The sequence below is a fragment of the Doryrhamphus excisus genome, linkage group LG19 (assembly GCF_037039965.1).
Source record: "Doryrhamphus excisus strain RoL-2023G ecotype Guam linkage group LG19, RoL_Dexc_Guam_v1.1, whole genome shotgun sequence".
Taxonomy (NCBI): Eukaryota; Metazoa; Chordata; class Actinopteri; order Syngnathiformes; family Syngnathidae; genus Doryrhamphus; species Doryrhamphus excisus.
Genome location: NC_136375.1, coordinates 731,397 through 744,949, shown reverse-complemented (window position 1 = coordinate 744,949; position 13,553 = coordinate 731,397). Strand labels below are relative to the sequence as shown.

Below are 13,553 nucleotides of genomic sequence, written 5' to 3'. Positions count from 1 at the left end.
CCGTCTCTGATTCCGTCTCTGATTCCGTCTCTGATTCCGTCTCTGATTCCGTCTGTGATTCCGTCTGTGATTCCGTCTCTGATTCCGTCTCTGATTCCGTCTCTGATTCCGTCTCTGATTCCGTCTCTGATTCCGTCTCTGATTCCGTCTCTGATTCCGTCTCTGATTCCGTCTCTGATTCCGTCTGTGATTCCGTCTCTGATTCCGTCTGTGATTCCGTCTCTGATTCCGTCTCTGATTCCGTCTCTGATTCCGTCTCTGATTCCGTTTGTGATTCCGTCTGTGATTCCGTCTGTGATTCCGTCTCTGATTCCGTCTCTGATTCCGTCTCTGATTCCGTCTCTGATTCCGTCTCTGATTCCGTCTCTGAGTCCGTCTCTGAGTCCGTCTCTGATTCCGTCTCTGATTCCGTCTGTGATTCCGTCTGTGATTCCGTCTGTGATTCCGTCTCTGATTCCGTCTCTGATTCCGTCTGTGATTCCGTCTCTGATTCCGTCTCTGATTCCGTCTCTGATTCCGTCTCTGATTCCGTCTCTGATTCCGTCTGGGATTCTATCTGGGATTCCGTCTCTGATTCCGTCTGTGATTCCGTCTGTGATTCCGTCTCTGATTCCGTCTCTGATTCCGTCTCTGATTCCGTCTCTGATTCCGTCTCTGATTCCGTCTCTGATTCCGTCTCTGATTCCGTCTCTGATTCCATCTCTGATTCCGTCTCTGATTCCGTCTCTGATTCCGTCTCTGATTCCGTCTCTGATTCCGTCTCTGATTCCGTCTCTGATTCCGTCTCTGATTCTATCTGGGATTCTGTCTCTGATTCCGTCTCTGATTCCGTCTCTGATTCCGTCTCTGATTCCGTCTCTGATTCCGTCTCTGATTCCGTCTCTGATTCCGTCTCTGATTCCGTCTCTGATTCCGTCTCTGATTCCGTCTCTGATTCCGTCTCTGATTCTATCTGGGATTCTGTCTCTGATTCCGTCTCTGATTCCGTCTCTGATTCCGTCTCTGATTCCGTCTCTGATTCCGTCTGTGATTCCGTCTCTGATTCCGTCTCTGATTCCGTCTCTGATTCCGTCTCCGATTCTGTCTCTGATTCTATCTGGGATTCTGTCTCTGATTCCGTCTCTGATTCCGTCTCTGATTCCGTCTCTGATTCCGTCTCTGATTCCGTCTCTGATTCCGTCTCTGATTCCGTCTCTGATTCCGTCTCTGATTCCGTCTCTGATTCCGTGTCTGCAACTGCAGGGTCTTGAGACACATGCTAACTCGCAAACTAGAGAGCTAGCCACCTAAACGGTAGCCTTCAAGTTATTTCCTTTAAACTTAAATAGCCAAAAACTTACCACTTCCACACGGATAGGGAGGATAACTATTAACAGTTATTTAACCTTTAACATGAACATGAATCAAACGTAATAATTTTTTCTGGGTACATGATACCATACAGCATCCATATCAAACTAACATTAAACTTTCATATCAAGGCGGGGGCCTCAAACTAGTGTCCTGCGGGCCAAATGTGGCTGCGTGTTTGAGACCCCTGATTTAACCACAATTGACATTTCACATCAGTAGCCCGCAGATGGGCACTCACTCACCCACACGCACACGCACACATTTTGCTCTGATGGATTTGGAGGCGACATGACTGTTGAGTCAAATTTCAGAGTCAGCGAACCTCAAGCAACTTGGATCGCAACCACTGCATCATCTCAGACCTTCAGCCAAAAGAGGCTTTGCCGACTCCATCGTCGCCTGATGGACTATTTCAAAGCCGTGTTTGTGTCGAGACGTATCCAAAGATTGAATCCTCCTGGTTTAGTGGAGTCTTCTGATGCCTTTTCTTTGTGTTTGGGATTAAGACCGTCTGGGTTTCAGCACAGTTGAGTATAAAAAAGGGGGGAATTCAGCAAGTCCGTCAAGCTTAGGGGGACAAAGTAAGGACGTTTGACGCTAATAGGATATTTAAAAACATCTGTCCTTTGGAGATACTCACATTCCTGATCGGAGCCTCACACGTCAGCCTTGTGGACGGACAAAACTGAAGAAAATAGTCAACAAGCATCTTCTCCAATGATCTCCATCATCCCTTGTCATCGTGCCTCAAGAGGTGGACGTACGAAAACAACCACCGCCGCGGTCTATCAGCGCTTTAGCGTGTGATTAATATACGGCAGGTTTACGTTAAACCCAAGGTGCGGGGGGGGGGGGGGGGCTTTGGGTGTCGTTGGGCAAGTTGAGGGCCATGCCATGGAATAGCGAGGTGTACGGCCTATAAATACATGCTGACGCCAGAGGGATAAGGTGGCCTCAGTACCCTGATTCAGCCTAAATGATGGACACCTTAGATCCCCTCCTGTGCTGTCAAGGGCTCCCTTTCACTCAAATTGCCTGCCTGGCTGCACGGAGACAAAATGTTAGCTTTCATTTCTTCTGCAGGTGCCAAGCGGATCCTTAATTGAAGCGTTGCATGTTGCAATATATACTTGTATACTTGGCTTTGGCTAACACAATGACACTTATCTATATCTTACTGTAGATATCAATAAGATATAAACCTGCAATTATAGCCATTATATTAATTATAGCCGTTTTGCACATGAAGCATGATTAAATCATTGAAATGAGTCAACGGGTCATGCTAACAAACAATGGCAATAAAGGAGAACCAGTGTCTCCCGTATTTATATACAGTATTTTAAGGCTAAGGAGACAAATCTTATCCAAAAGGAGAATCAGGGCAACGGGAAACGAGTGAAAAATAACAACACACGATATCTACAGTATGTACAGTAACTGAAAAAGAGAAAACCTGCATCGCTTTTGTGCGTTTTGCACCATTGCTATGTGTGACGTACATGAAATATCTAAGCTTGTTTACCATCAATAAATATTTATCATAATAAATGTATAATATAATATAATATAATAAATAATATAACAAATTTGACTCTTCAATAAATAACACTGTGCTCCATTTCCTTTCTCATAGCAGCCGGAATATTTAAAGGCACTCGTGTGTCCGAGTCTCAAGACCAGTCGAACCAGAACACTAAACCCCAGTCTCGGCGACTGGCCTGTGTTGCATTCAATTGTGAAGCAGAGTACAATGTTGCTAGAAATAAGACGGTAAATCACTCCATAATCATAATGTTAGCATGAAATGAAATGACATAGTCATTACGTTTGTGCCACATCAACACAGGCAACGCCACATTTGCTCTTTTCTCTGCGCTCCGAGCCGAGTGCTTCAACCTTTAATTAGGACGCAGGCAAAAAGGCTGCCAGAGTGTGGAAGTTGAAGCTCGTTTGGTCTTAAAGGTTCGATTCTATTGTTGGTCAACAGGTTTAAAGTCTTAGAAGAAAAGTGGCGCCTTGGTTTGTGTCATTCATTTTGACTCTAACCAAAACGAATGCTAACCAAATTAACTTTTCCCAAAACATGTTTTTATAGTTTCAAAAATATAATTTTACATGCAGAAAAAAATTAGAAACGCTTATACATACACATGAATAATGAATGGAAGCAATAAATAAACATTTAAGGTTACTTTTACCTTCGCCGAAGACGTGATTTTCCACTCTAACCTGTACATATTTGAGTTTGAGTTGAGTTTGGGTTGGGGTTAGGGAAGGAACAGTGTTCCCATCCAAATGTCACGGGGATTTAAAGAAAAACTTCCAAATGTCAGAGTAAAAAAATGCTAAAAAAAACAAGCTTCCGGAAAGTTACGAGCTGTTATTGTTCTTGGCGGTGCTGTCTCTTACGGACGTAAGTACTTTTTGCACGGTACTGTTCCAGTCTTGCTAAACAACTATTACAGGTGCAACTATACACGTGCTAACTTTCATTGTTTGCTGCTGGTTTGCTTTTACTCCATAGTCTCCAGTTTGCTACAAACGCTCAATTTTCTTGCTGCCCTCAATCTCCATTTGGATAAAACTAGCCAATCAATAAGTACATTTGAAGTAATGTCCCTTACTCACTTGGAAGCTGCCGCTGCTTTACCAGGTACTATGAAATACTACTTGTAGCATATAGTACCTGGTCTGACGCAGTTTCTGATACTTAATATACGTAGTATGTGTGATTTATACCACTGCTGGTCGCTCAAAGAAAAACTTCCAAATGTCAGAGTAAAAAAATGCTAAAAAAAACAAGCTTCCGGAAAGTTACGAGCTGTTATTGTTCTTGGCGGTGCTGTCTCTTACGGACGTAAGTACTTTTTGCACGGTACTGTTCCAGTTTTGCTAAACAACTATTTATGCACTGTGCTTAAGGCCGACATATACATATTCATTTCATCCATCCATACATTTTCTATCCTGATGAGGGTCGCAGGTATGCTGGAGCCTATCCCAGCTGTCTTGGGGCGAGAGGCGGGGTCCACCCTGGACTGGTGGCCAGCCAATCCCAGGGCACATATAGACAAACAACCATTCACACTCACGTTCATACCTATGGACAATTTGGAGTCGCTAATTAACCTAGCATGAGTACCCGGAGTACCCGGAGAAAAAAAACGGATTTCGCCGGTATCTGCATGACTCAGACTACCAGTTGAAGTTCCTCTGATGTGTTCCACTGACGTTTGTGCATGAACGTCTAACAAGGGGAAGATCCAGCAGTGTCTGTAACCATGACAACCTCAAGTACGCAGCGCCGACAGTCGGGAGGAAATGATGAAATCCAAACCATACGCTCTAAGAAAGACTCTCTGGTATGCGGACCCAAATGGGTCCATTTTGGTTTTGTTGTAGAAGGTGACCGAGTCCAACCAGGTAGTATTCTGCATTGTTTGGGTATGCATGACTGGAGATGACAGCATAAATACACGTGCTAACTTTCATTGTTTGCTGCTGGTTTGCTTTTACTCCATAGTCTCCAGTTTGCTACAAACGCTCAATTTTCTTGCTGCCCTCAATCTCCATTTGGATAAAACTAGCCAATCAATAAGTACATTTGAAGTAATGTCCCTTACTCACTTGGAAGCTGCCGCTGCTTTACCAGGTACTATGAAATACTACTTGTAGCATATAGTACCTGGTCTGACGCAGTTTCTGATACTTAATATACGTAGTATGTGTGATTTATACCACTGCTGGTCGCTCATTGGTCATCCGTCTTACGTTTGGCTTATACTAAAGCTGTTGCACAGCTCTGGACACTGCAGTATTATCCTCCATAGTCTCCATTTTCATGCTGCCCTTAATCTCCTTTTGGATAAAACTAGTCAGCCACATACGAATATGCAGTATATCTGAAGTATGCAAGTAACATACTCGTTTCTAGCGTTTCTACTGCTATGCTCTGATATTATTATGTAGTGCTCCATTTTCATGCTGCCCTTAATCTCCTTTTGGATAAAACTAGTCAGCCACATACAAATATGCAGTATATCTGAAGTACGCAAGTAACATACTCGTTTCTAGCGTTTCTACTGCTATGCTCTGATATTATTATGTAGTGCTCCATTTTCATGCTGCCCTTAATCTCCTTTTGGATAAAACTAGTCAGCCACATACGAATATGCAGTATATCTGAAGTACGCAAGTAACATACTCGTTTCTAGCGTTTCTACTGCTATGCTCTGATATTATTATGTAGTGCTCCATTTTCATGCTGCCCTTAATCTCCTTTTGGATAAAACTAGTCAGCCACATACGAATATGCAGTATATCTGAAGTACGCAAGTAACATACTCGTTTCTAGCGTTTCTACTGCTATGCTCTGATATTATTATGTAGTGCTCCATTTTCATGCTGCCCTTAATCTCCTTTTGGATAAAACTAGTCAGCCACATACAAATATGCAGTATATCTGAAGTACGCAAGTAACATACTCGTTTCTAGCGTTTCTACTGCTATGCTCTGATATTATTATGTAGTGCTCCATTTTCATGCTGCCCTTAATCTCCTTTTGGATAAAACTAGTCAGCCACATACGAATATGCAGTATACCTGAAGTACGCAAGTAACATACTCGTTTCTAGCGTTTCTACTGCTATGCTCTGATATTATTATGTAGTGCTCCATTTTCATGCTGCCCTTAATCTCCTTTTGGATAAAACTAGTCAGCCACATACGAATATGCAGTATATCTGAAGTACGCAAGTAACATACTCGTTTCTAGCGTTTCTACTGCTATGCTCCGATATTATTATGTAGTGCTCCATTTTCATGCTGCCCTTAATCTCCTTTTGGATAAAACTAGTCAGCCACATACGAATATGCAGTATATCTGAAGTACGCAAGTAACATACTCGTTTCTAGCGTTTCTACTGCTATGCTCTGATATTATTATGTAGTGCTCCATTTTCATGCTGCCCTTAATCTCCTTTTGGATAAAACTAGTCAGCCACATACGAATATGCAGTATATCTGAAGTACGCAAGTAACATACTCGTTTCTAGCGTTTCTACTGCTATGCTCTGATATTATTATGTAGTGCTCCATTTTCATGCTGCCCTTAATCTCCTTTTGGATAAAACTAGTCAGCCACATACGAATATGCAGTATATCTGAAGTACGCAAGTAACATACTCGTTTCTAGCGTTTCTACTCCTATGCTCCGATATTATTATGTAGTGCTCCATTTTCATGCTGCCCTTAATCTCCTTTTGGATAAAACTAGTCAGCCACATACGAATATGCAGTATATCTGAAGTACGCAAGTAACATACTCGTTTCTAGCGTTTCTACTCCTATGCTCCGATATTATTATGTAGTGCTCCATTTTCATGCTGCCCACAATCTGCATTTGGATAAAACTAGTCAAACACATGCAAAGAAGTACTGTCTCTTCTTCACATTTACTGGCCCCAACACACCATTAATGATATCATTTCCCTTTGGCCAAAGCAGGTACTGGGGGGTAGGCGTGTTTTTAGACACCCACCTCTCAAGAAAATACAATGAACTACATTTTCTTGCCAAATTTGAATAAAAAATGTCAGATACACGCCAAGAACTACTGTAAGTAAGAAGTAAAACCCTTTTAATAACGCTTTCTGAGGAGGTACTATTGCTCTGTTACTCTACTATTAGTATTACTCTGGTCAGCCTACAGCATGTATGTGATGTAAGCCGCTGCTGATCACTCACTTAGCTCTAGAGCTGCATTTTCTTGCTGCCCTCAGTCTCCATTTGGATAAAGCCAGTCAGACAGATGCTAATATACAGTATTTCTGAAGTACACGGCGAGAAAATACCTTTGCTGTATGTATTATACTCCGTGGTCTCCATTTTGCTGCAGCACTCCCTTTTTTTTGTCCGCCCTCAATCTCTGCTCTGATAACATTTACAAAGACGAACCTTCACAGCAGACCTTTGTTGTCCTTCATGGTGTTTTTTGCAACTTCCTGTGGTGTTATTTTGCATACCAGAGCGACATGTAGTGTCGCTGTACTTTACAAACCAACCAGCGTAGATAATTATAGTATTTGTGCGCTCGAGTGCGTTATCGGGCGGCATTGGTGTCCTCTAAATAGGAGTGTGGCGTTGGTGTTTACTGACCGAGATAAAGGCTGTCACTCCTATCTTAGCAGCAGCCTACTTCCTCCTCCATCCAGTCAAGAATCAAAGCAATTAAGCCTTCGCCATGTCAAAGCAATCTTTATCTCTCCAATAAAAGACTCGTAAATGCTTTCACTTTGGGAGGAAAACAACCAGCAAGGGTTTGCTGCTGGGAGAAACCCTCCCGCTGCTCCTCATCTCCTCCCACCTCACATGTTAATGCACTTAAAGACCTTGTCTGCACGCTCTGCCCTCAGATGCAGACTGACCACCACCCTCCAGGAAAGTATTTATAGTACAGACATAGAAGTATAGGACCCCTTTTCCCCAAATACGTCTACACCTCCTAACACATCAAGCATGCAAAAACAATTCAAAGATCCTCTATGTGACAGAAGGAGTCTGTTTGTCTGCTGTTCTTCCAAAAATAAACAAGTCAAATAAAATAAAACACTAGTCTAGTGTTTTAGTGTCTAGTCTAGTCTAGTCTAGTCACTAGTTTTAACAAAAACTCCAGTCAAAGATCCTCTATATGTCAGGAGCAGGAAGTACTGTGCAAAACACTAGTAAAAGATCCTCTCTATGAGAAGAGCACGCTGCTGTTTTTGGGGACCTGCAGTTCACTCCAACACAGGAGGGCTCGGCTGTTTGAGGTTGGACCGTAAAAACACCAGTCAAAGCTCACGGAGATGACAGGAGCAGGTTGCAGTTTTTAAGGAACTACTGCAGAAAGCGGGAGTCAAAGATCCTCTATATGAGAGGATTACTCTGACATGAGAAATTCTGTTTTTAATGAGCCAAATGCAAAAACACGAGTCAAATATCATCTACAATACCGGAGGGGTCTGCCGTTTTTGAGGATGACACCGGCCAAAGATCATCTATATGACAGTAGGGCTCTGCTGTTTTTAGGCTAGTACAGAGATCCTCTCTGTGACAGGAGCAGTTCTGCAGTTTTTAATCGGCCAACTGCAAAAACACCAGTCAAAGATCCTCTATATGTCAAGAGTGTTATTCTGTTTTTAATTAACTACTAGCAATATTCGTATGTGGCTGACTAGTTTTATCCAAAAGGAGATTAAGGGCAGCATGAAAATGGAGCACTACATAATAATATCAGAGCATAGCAGTAGAAACGCTAGTTTCCGATTTTCTACAATAAAAGCTCTGATAAAACATTCCACTGTTTCAAATATCTTCATTTTTATTTTTCTACACAAAATAAGATGAAAAATAAATAAACAAATCAATAATAAAGAAAATCAATCAATCAGTAATAAATAAATATAATAATAATAATAAAAAGTTAATAAAGCATATATAGTTGGTGGGTAGACAAATGATTTTTTTCATATTAAAATGAACAAAGCATTATTAGAGCCCTGTAGACATGACAAAACACGACTATAGTCACATTTATACTCTTTTTATTTACAACATATTGCGCAACTGCAGGGTCTTGAGACACATGCTAACTCGCAAACTAGAGAGCTAGCCACCTAAATGCTAGCCTTCAAGTTATTTCCTTTAAACTTAAATAGCAAAAACTTACCACTTCCACACGGATAAGGAGGATAACTATTAAGAGTTATTTAACCTTTAACATGAACATGAATCAAATGTAATAATTTTTTCTGGGTACATGATACCATACAGCATCCATATCAAACTAACATTAAACTTTCATATCACTTACCACTTCCACACGGATAGGGAGGATAACTATTAACAGTTATTTAACCTTTAACATGAACATGAATCAAACGTAATAATTTTTTCTGGGTACATGATACCATACAGCATCCATATCAAACTAACATTAAACTTTCATATCAAGGCGGGGGCCTCAAACTAGTGTCCTGCGGGCCACATTTGGCCCGCGGGCCACGTGTTTGAGGCCATAAAATATTTTTAGCCAGCCACGTCTCAACGCGAGGCCAGGAGAAACCACACCAACATGACCGTGAATGGTACTGCTATTTACTGCCTTCTTTCCTACTTGGCAAGTGCCTTGCTCGTGGTGGGAGGAATGCTTGCTTCAGATACTCAGTGTGTGTCTACGTATGTGTATGTGTGCGTGTGTGTGTGTCTGGACAAAGAGAGCCAGTGTGGACAACAGAATCAAACACTCAATACTAGCTACTAGCCCATCTCACGCACACACATTCCACTGTGCAGGGATGAGCGGGGTGACATTCAGAGGCAACCGACCGGCCAATCAGAAAACTTTGCCACATTCACAATGGAGCCAGTCAATGGGGAAGCGGCGCATAGAGCAACCTAGGTGGGGGCAGGGGGGCAGGGGGGGGGTCTGTGAATCAACATGTCCTGCTCTCAGCATCCCTGTCTCACTTATTTACGTATTTCCCTCCCTCCACACCTCCATTCATTCTTTCCTTCATCCTCCTTTCCCAGGGTGGATGTCAGGAGCTCTACATTGTTTTTCTAATCCTGGGTGGGGCAAACTTTTTGACTTGCTGGACAGAGCAACATACTTTCTCCCGGTGCAACAAAACAAAAACATCAGACATAACTTAAAACTATTAGCTCCAAATGCCCGCAAAGCATGCTGGGCTTTTTGGCTGCAACAACAATCTGAATTATGGACAATAAAACGTTGCAAAAGCAATGTCCTCTGCATATGCGCTGGTCGGGAGGACAACCAAGAGGAGAAGCGCAACTTTAGCGGCTAAAAGAACAACAAACACACACGAGCACTTGGACCGACTTGGCTCTTTGACGCTGGCTTTCCCTTTCACATCTTCATTTTTAGCAGGCAGCAGCGCTACATGGAATATGAGAAGACCACCCACACACACACAATAGCAGCCCTGTGCTACACTGATGAGTAACACTTTGCATGACGAGCGTGTGTCTGATACCCTAATAATGATGCAGAGTGAGAGCTCCGTACATCACTGCCAGAGTCCATGAGAAGGCAGAAACGTGGACTACTGGTCCCACGGGAGATGATCAACCAAAGAGAAGCCATTAAAGTTATATTTCTTTACCGTCCCGGCACGTTGATAACAGTCGCATCGGCGTGTTTAACACGATATCAGGGAGGGGTCCTGACTCAATCATAAGGGTGTGTCTGTTTTGGTTCAAACAGCACGATGCCTTGACTTTCCTGTTACTGGGAACATTACATAACTGCTGGGCTACTGAATAAGGTGTGTATTATGTAGTAAATACACTTTGCAGTACATGTAATGCAACTCAAAACTTGAGTATTTCAAACATTCAGCAAATCCTATGAGACTTCAGCGAATCCAGCAGGACTCCATCTTAGCGAGCGTTTGAAGGATCCACGCCGCAAGGTGTTGCTGTGTTGTTTGGATGTGTGTGCGTGTATGTGTGTGTGGTGGTGCCGCCAAAACACAGGTAGCCGTGATGGCAAAGTGTGATGATAACCATAAAAAACCTGATATTTGTCATTTTATAGAACCTTCTTCTTATTTTCAGCACTCCCCTCTCCCATCAAAGTTCTTTTTGCTCTTTCTTCAGGCTGCATTTGTAAATAAGAATTTGTTCTTAAATTGCTTGCCTGGGTAAATAAAGGTAAAATAAAAAAAATGAAAATGCAGGCAATCTGCAACCCATATAAGGAAGTCCGGATGGCATTGAGTGTTAGGAAAAACTGTAAAACACAACATGCAGGGACATGCACAAACCTCATGATCGGACGCTTCGGCATCGTTCAAGACTACAATGCAACATTTTAACAACATTTATTGTTCAGCAAGTGGAAATCGGTCCTTTAAAAGCTACTTATATGAGGTAATGGATAATACCCAACCATATAATAATACATGATAATACATACAATAAAGCTTTCGTACCTGCCAACTAGCTAAAAAAATAACAATTATGGCTGCACTTTTGTAGAATCAAGGTTAATACTGCCATTGTATGATTGTGAAGCTTATTTTGCACTGAACAGGAAGTTCATGGAAACAACTCTGTTGGCTCTTACATGTATGTCGACAGAAGCGGTCCACCGTGAATGTTGACGTAGGCTTCAACGGATACTTTTTATGGTTATTGTTATTCAGGAGTTGATGGAAGGCAAAGGAAGGGGTGAGAAACTTGTCCTGGCTGCTCAGTACAAATAAGGTGACACTAATAATACAAGAAAAGGAATGTGAGAGGACTCACCTCCCAAGCACATCTTCCTCTTTACTGTGCTGTCACTGACTGTGACATATGACTGACTTGTTGTATCGGCTCTCGTATCGATGACTGACGATAAGCCTAAAAACTGAAAGAGAACTCATATGTCCTGGCTGCTCAGTATTGCAGATTAAACCCACTTTTGCAAACACAAAAACAAATCTGATGATGCAAAGGAGGCGTCTCTCTCGCATTTCTATCCTTCACCCCAAGTGGTTTACATATGATTTCCCACCACTAATGAGCCTTAAACGCACCACAGCAGCACTTCGCTGATACTTTTAGCCTCCGGTAGAATTTTCTTGAAGCAATTTATGTAGAAAATCTTCTATCCAGTTGGGAATTCTGGCTTGTGCCCCAGACAAACGTCCACATTCCCGCACAGCACAGACTGCCTGGTCTTTGTGGCCTTCCCGGAGTAGATGTGTCCAGCCGGTCTCAGGTTACAACACACACACACAGTGAGGCTCCCATCATCTTTTAGGGACAGATCTACTGCCAGGAAGGAGACCCTGAACGCAGGTTTTGTTTTTCCTTGTGACGCATTCTCTGACTCACACGCGCCAGACATCCGTTGTCAGGTTTCACGGTTTTGCATCTGCAGGAGTGCTCTCAAGCTAAAGAAAATGTAGGCTACACTTAAAGTAGGTGACTTGACCACTTCGGCTAAAGAGAGCGCCACCACGCTGAAGGATTATCAGAAATAGAAACGGATGAATCAAACTGTCCTCCTGCATAAAGTCAGCCGAGGTTACATCGGGGTCATCATGAAAAGACATTTCCGAGAAGCGAAGATGTCAGTTATTGTGTATCCAAGCGCATGTGAGTGAGTGTGTGTGGATTCTATTCTCGGAGAATTCCAGAGAGGAGACCCAGTGACTGACCCCCACCTCCCAGGATCTGACAAGATATCACCACACACACACGCAACACACATCATAAAAATAACACATAATTGAAGGAAACAGAGAACAGTGAAGGCGACACACAACCTGCAGTTTTAACTGGACACTATTGCAACTGTGCAGCATTTAGGTGTTGTAAAAAAGGACTGGGATTTCCTGTAGACCTCGTCGTATTACTGATCTTATAATGACAAAAAGTTGTGTTTTCTATGAGCTGTGTCCAAAGCTACATTATTATTTATCTTAGCAAGCAGGGAAATATATCACTGACATGTCATGGCTTCTACGAGTCCTGAATGAAGCGATAGTCGAATCTCCAAACTTACTTGAACACACCAGGTGAATCCCCCCTGACGTGAAAGAGTCCCAAACATCCGTCCAAAACAAAACACTAGTCGGGTTAAAATACTCTCTTATCATCTCCCTGACGGAAGCACCGCAGCGGAAGACACGTCAAAAGCCCGGCATAAAGTTTGAGGTAAAACACACAAAACTGGCCGCTTACCTTCGTCCTCGTCCTTTACAAACCTCCACCGGCGACCGCTCCTTCCTCCGCCTTCCTCGCCGTGTCACGACCGCCGCAGACCCGCAAACCGCACAGCCGCCCCTCGGTTTACTGGGGAGAAGCAACGGAGGATTCGCTAACACGCTAGCGAAGCTAGCGAGGCTAGCGAGGCTTCTTGCTAGTGAGTGTCCGTGGCCGCCAGTTTGGAGAGACGGAGCCCGGAGAGGGAGATGAGAGAGCCGGGGGGAACTTAGGGGGAGTTCCCGTGAGCCGCGCGCCGGGGCGGGGGCTCGTCGAGAGTGACAGGCCGGTCCGGTTGTTAAGGCGGAGCGATTCAACAGGCGGCTTGCGGGCCAAATGAGACCCTCGAATGACGTCAGACCAACATGCCAGGTTCGGTTCAAAACCTGGAGGCACCTAACGTTTTGGCAGCAGATTGCTATCATTACCAGAGGACT

General features: G+C 43.2%; 1 protein-coding gene across 1 annotated transcript in view; it reads right to left on the bottom strand.

The window, feature by feature from the left end:
- Positions 1-13,298, bottom strand: part of ppp2r3a (protein phosphatase 2, regulatory subunit B'', alpha) — a 38,324-nt gene extending 25,026 nt beyond the window's left edge. Inside the window, exon 1 of the mRNA XM_058057890.2 lies at positions 13,096-13,298. The gene's annotated coding sequence lies outside the window, so the exon portion shown is untranslated. The remainder of the gene's footprint in view (positions 1-13,095) is intronic.
- Between the last annotated feature and the right edge of the window lie 255 nt (positions 13,299-13,553).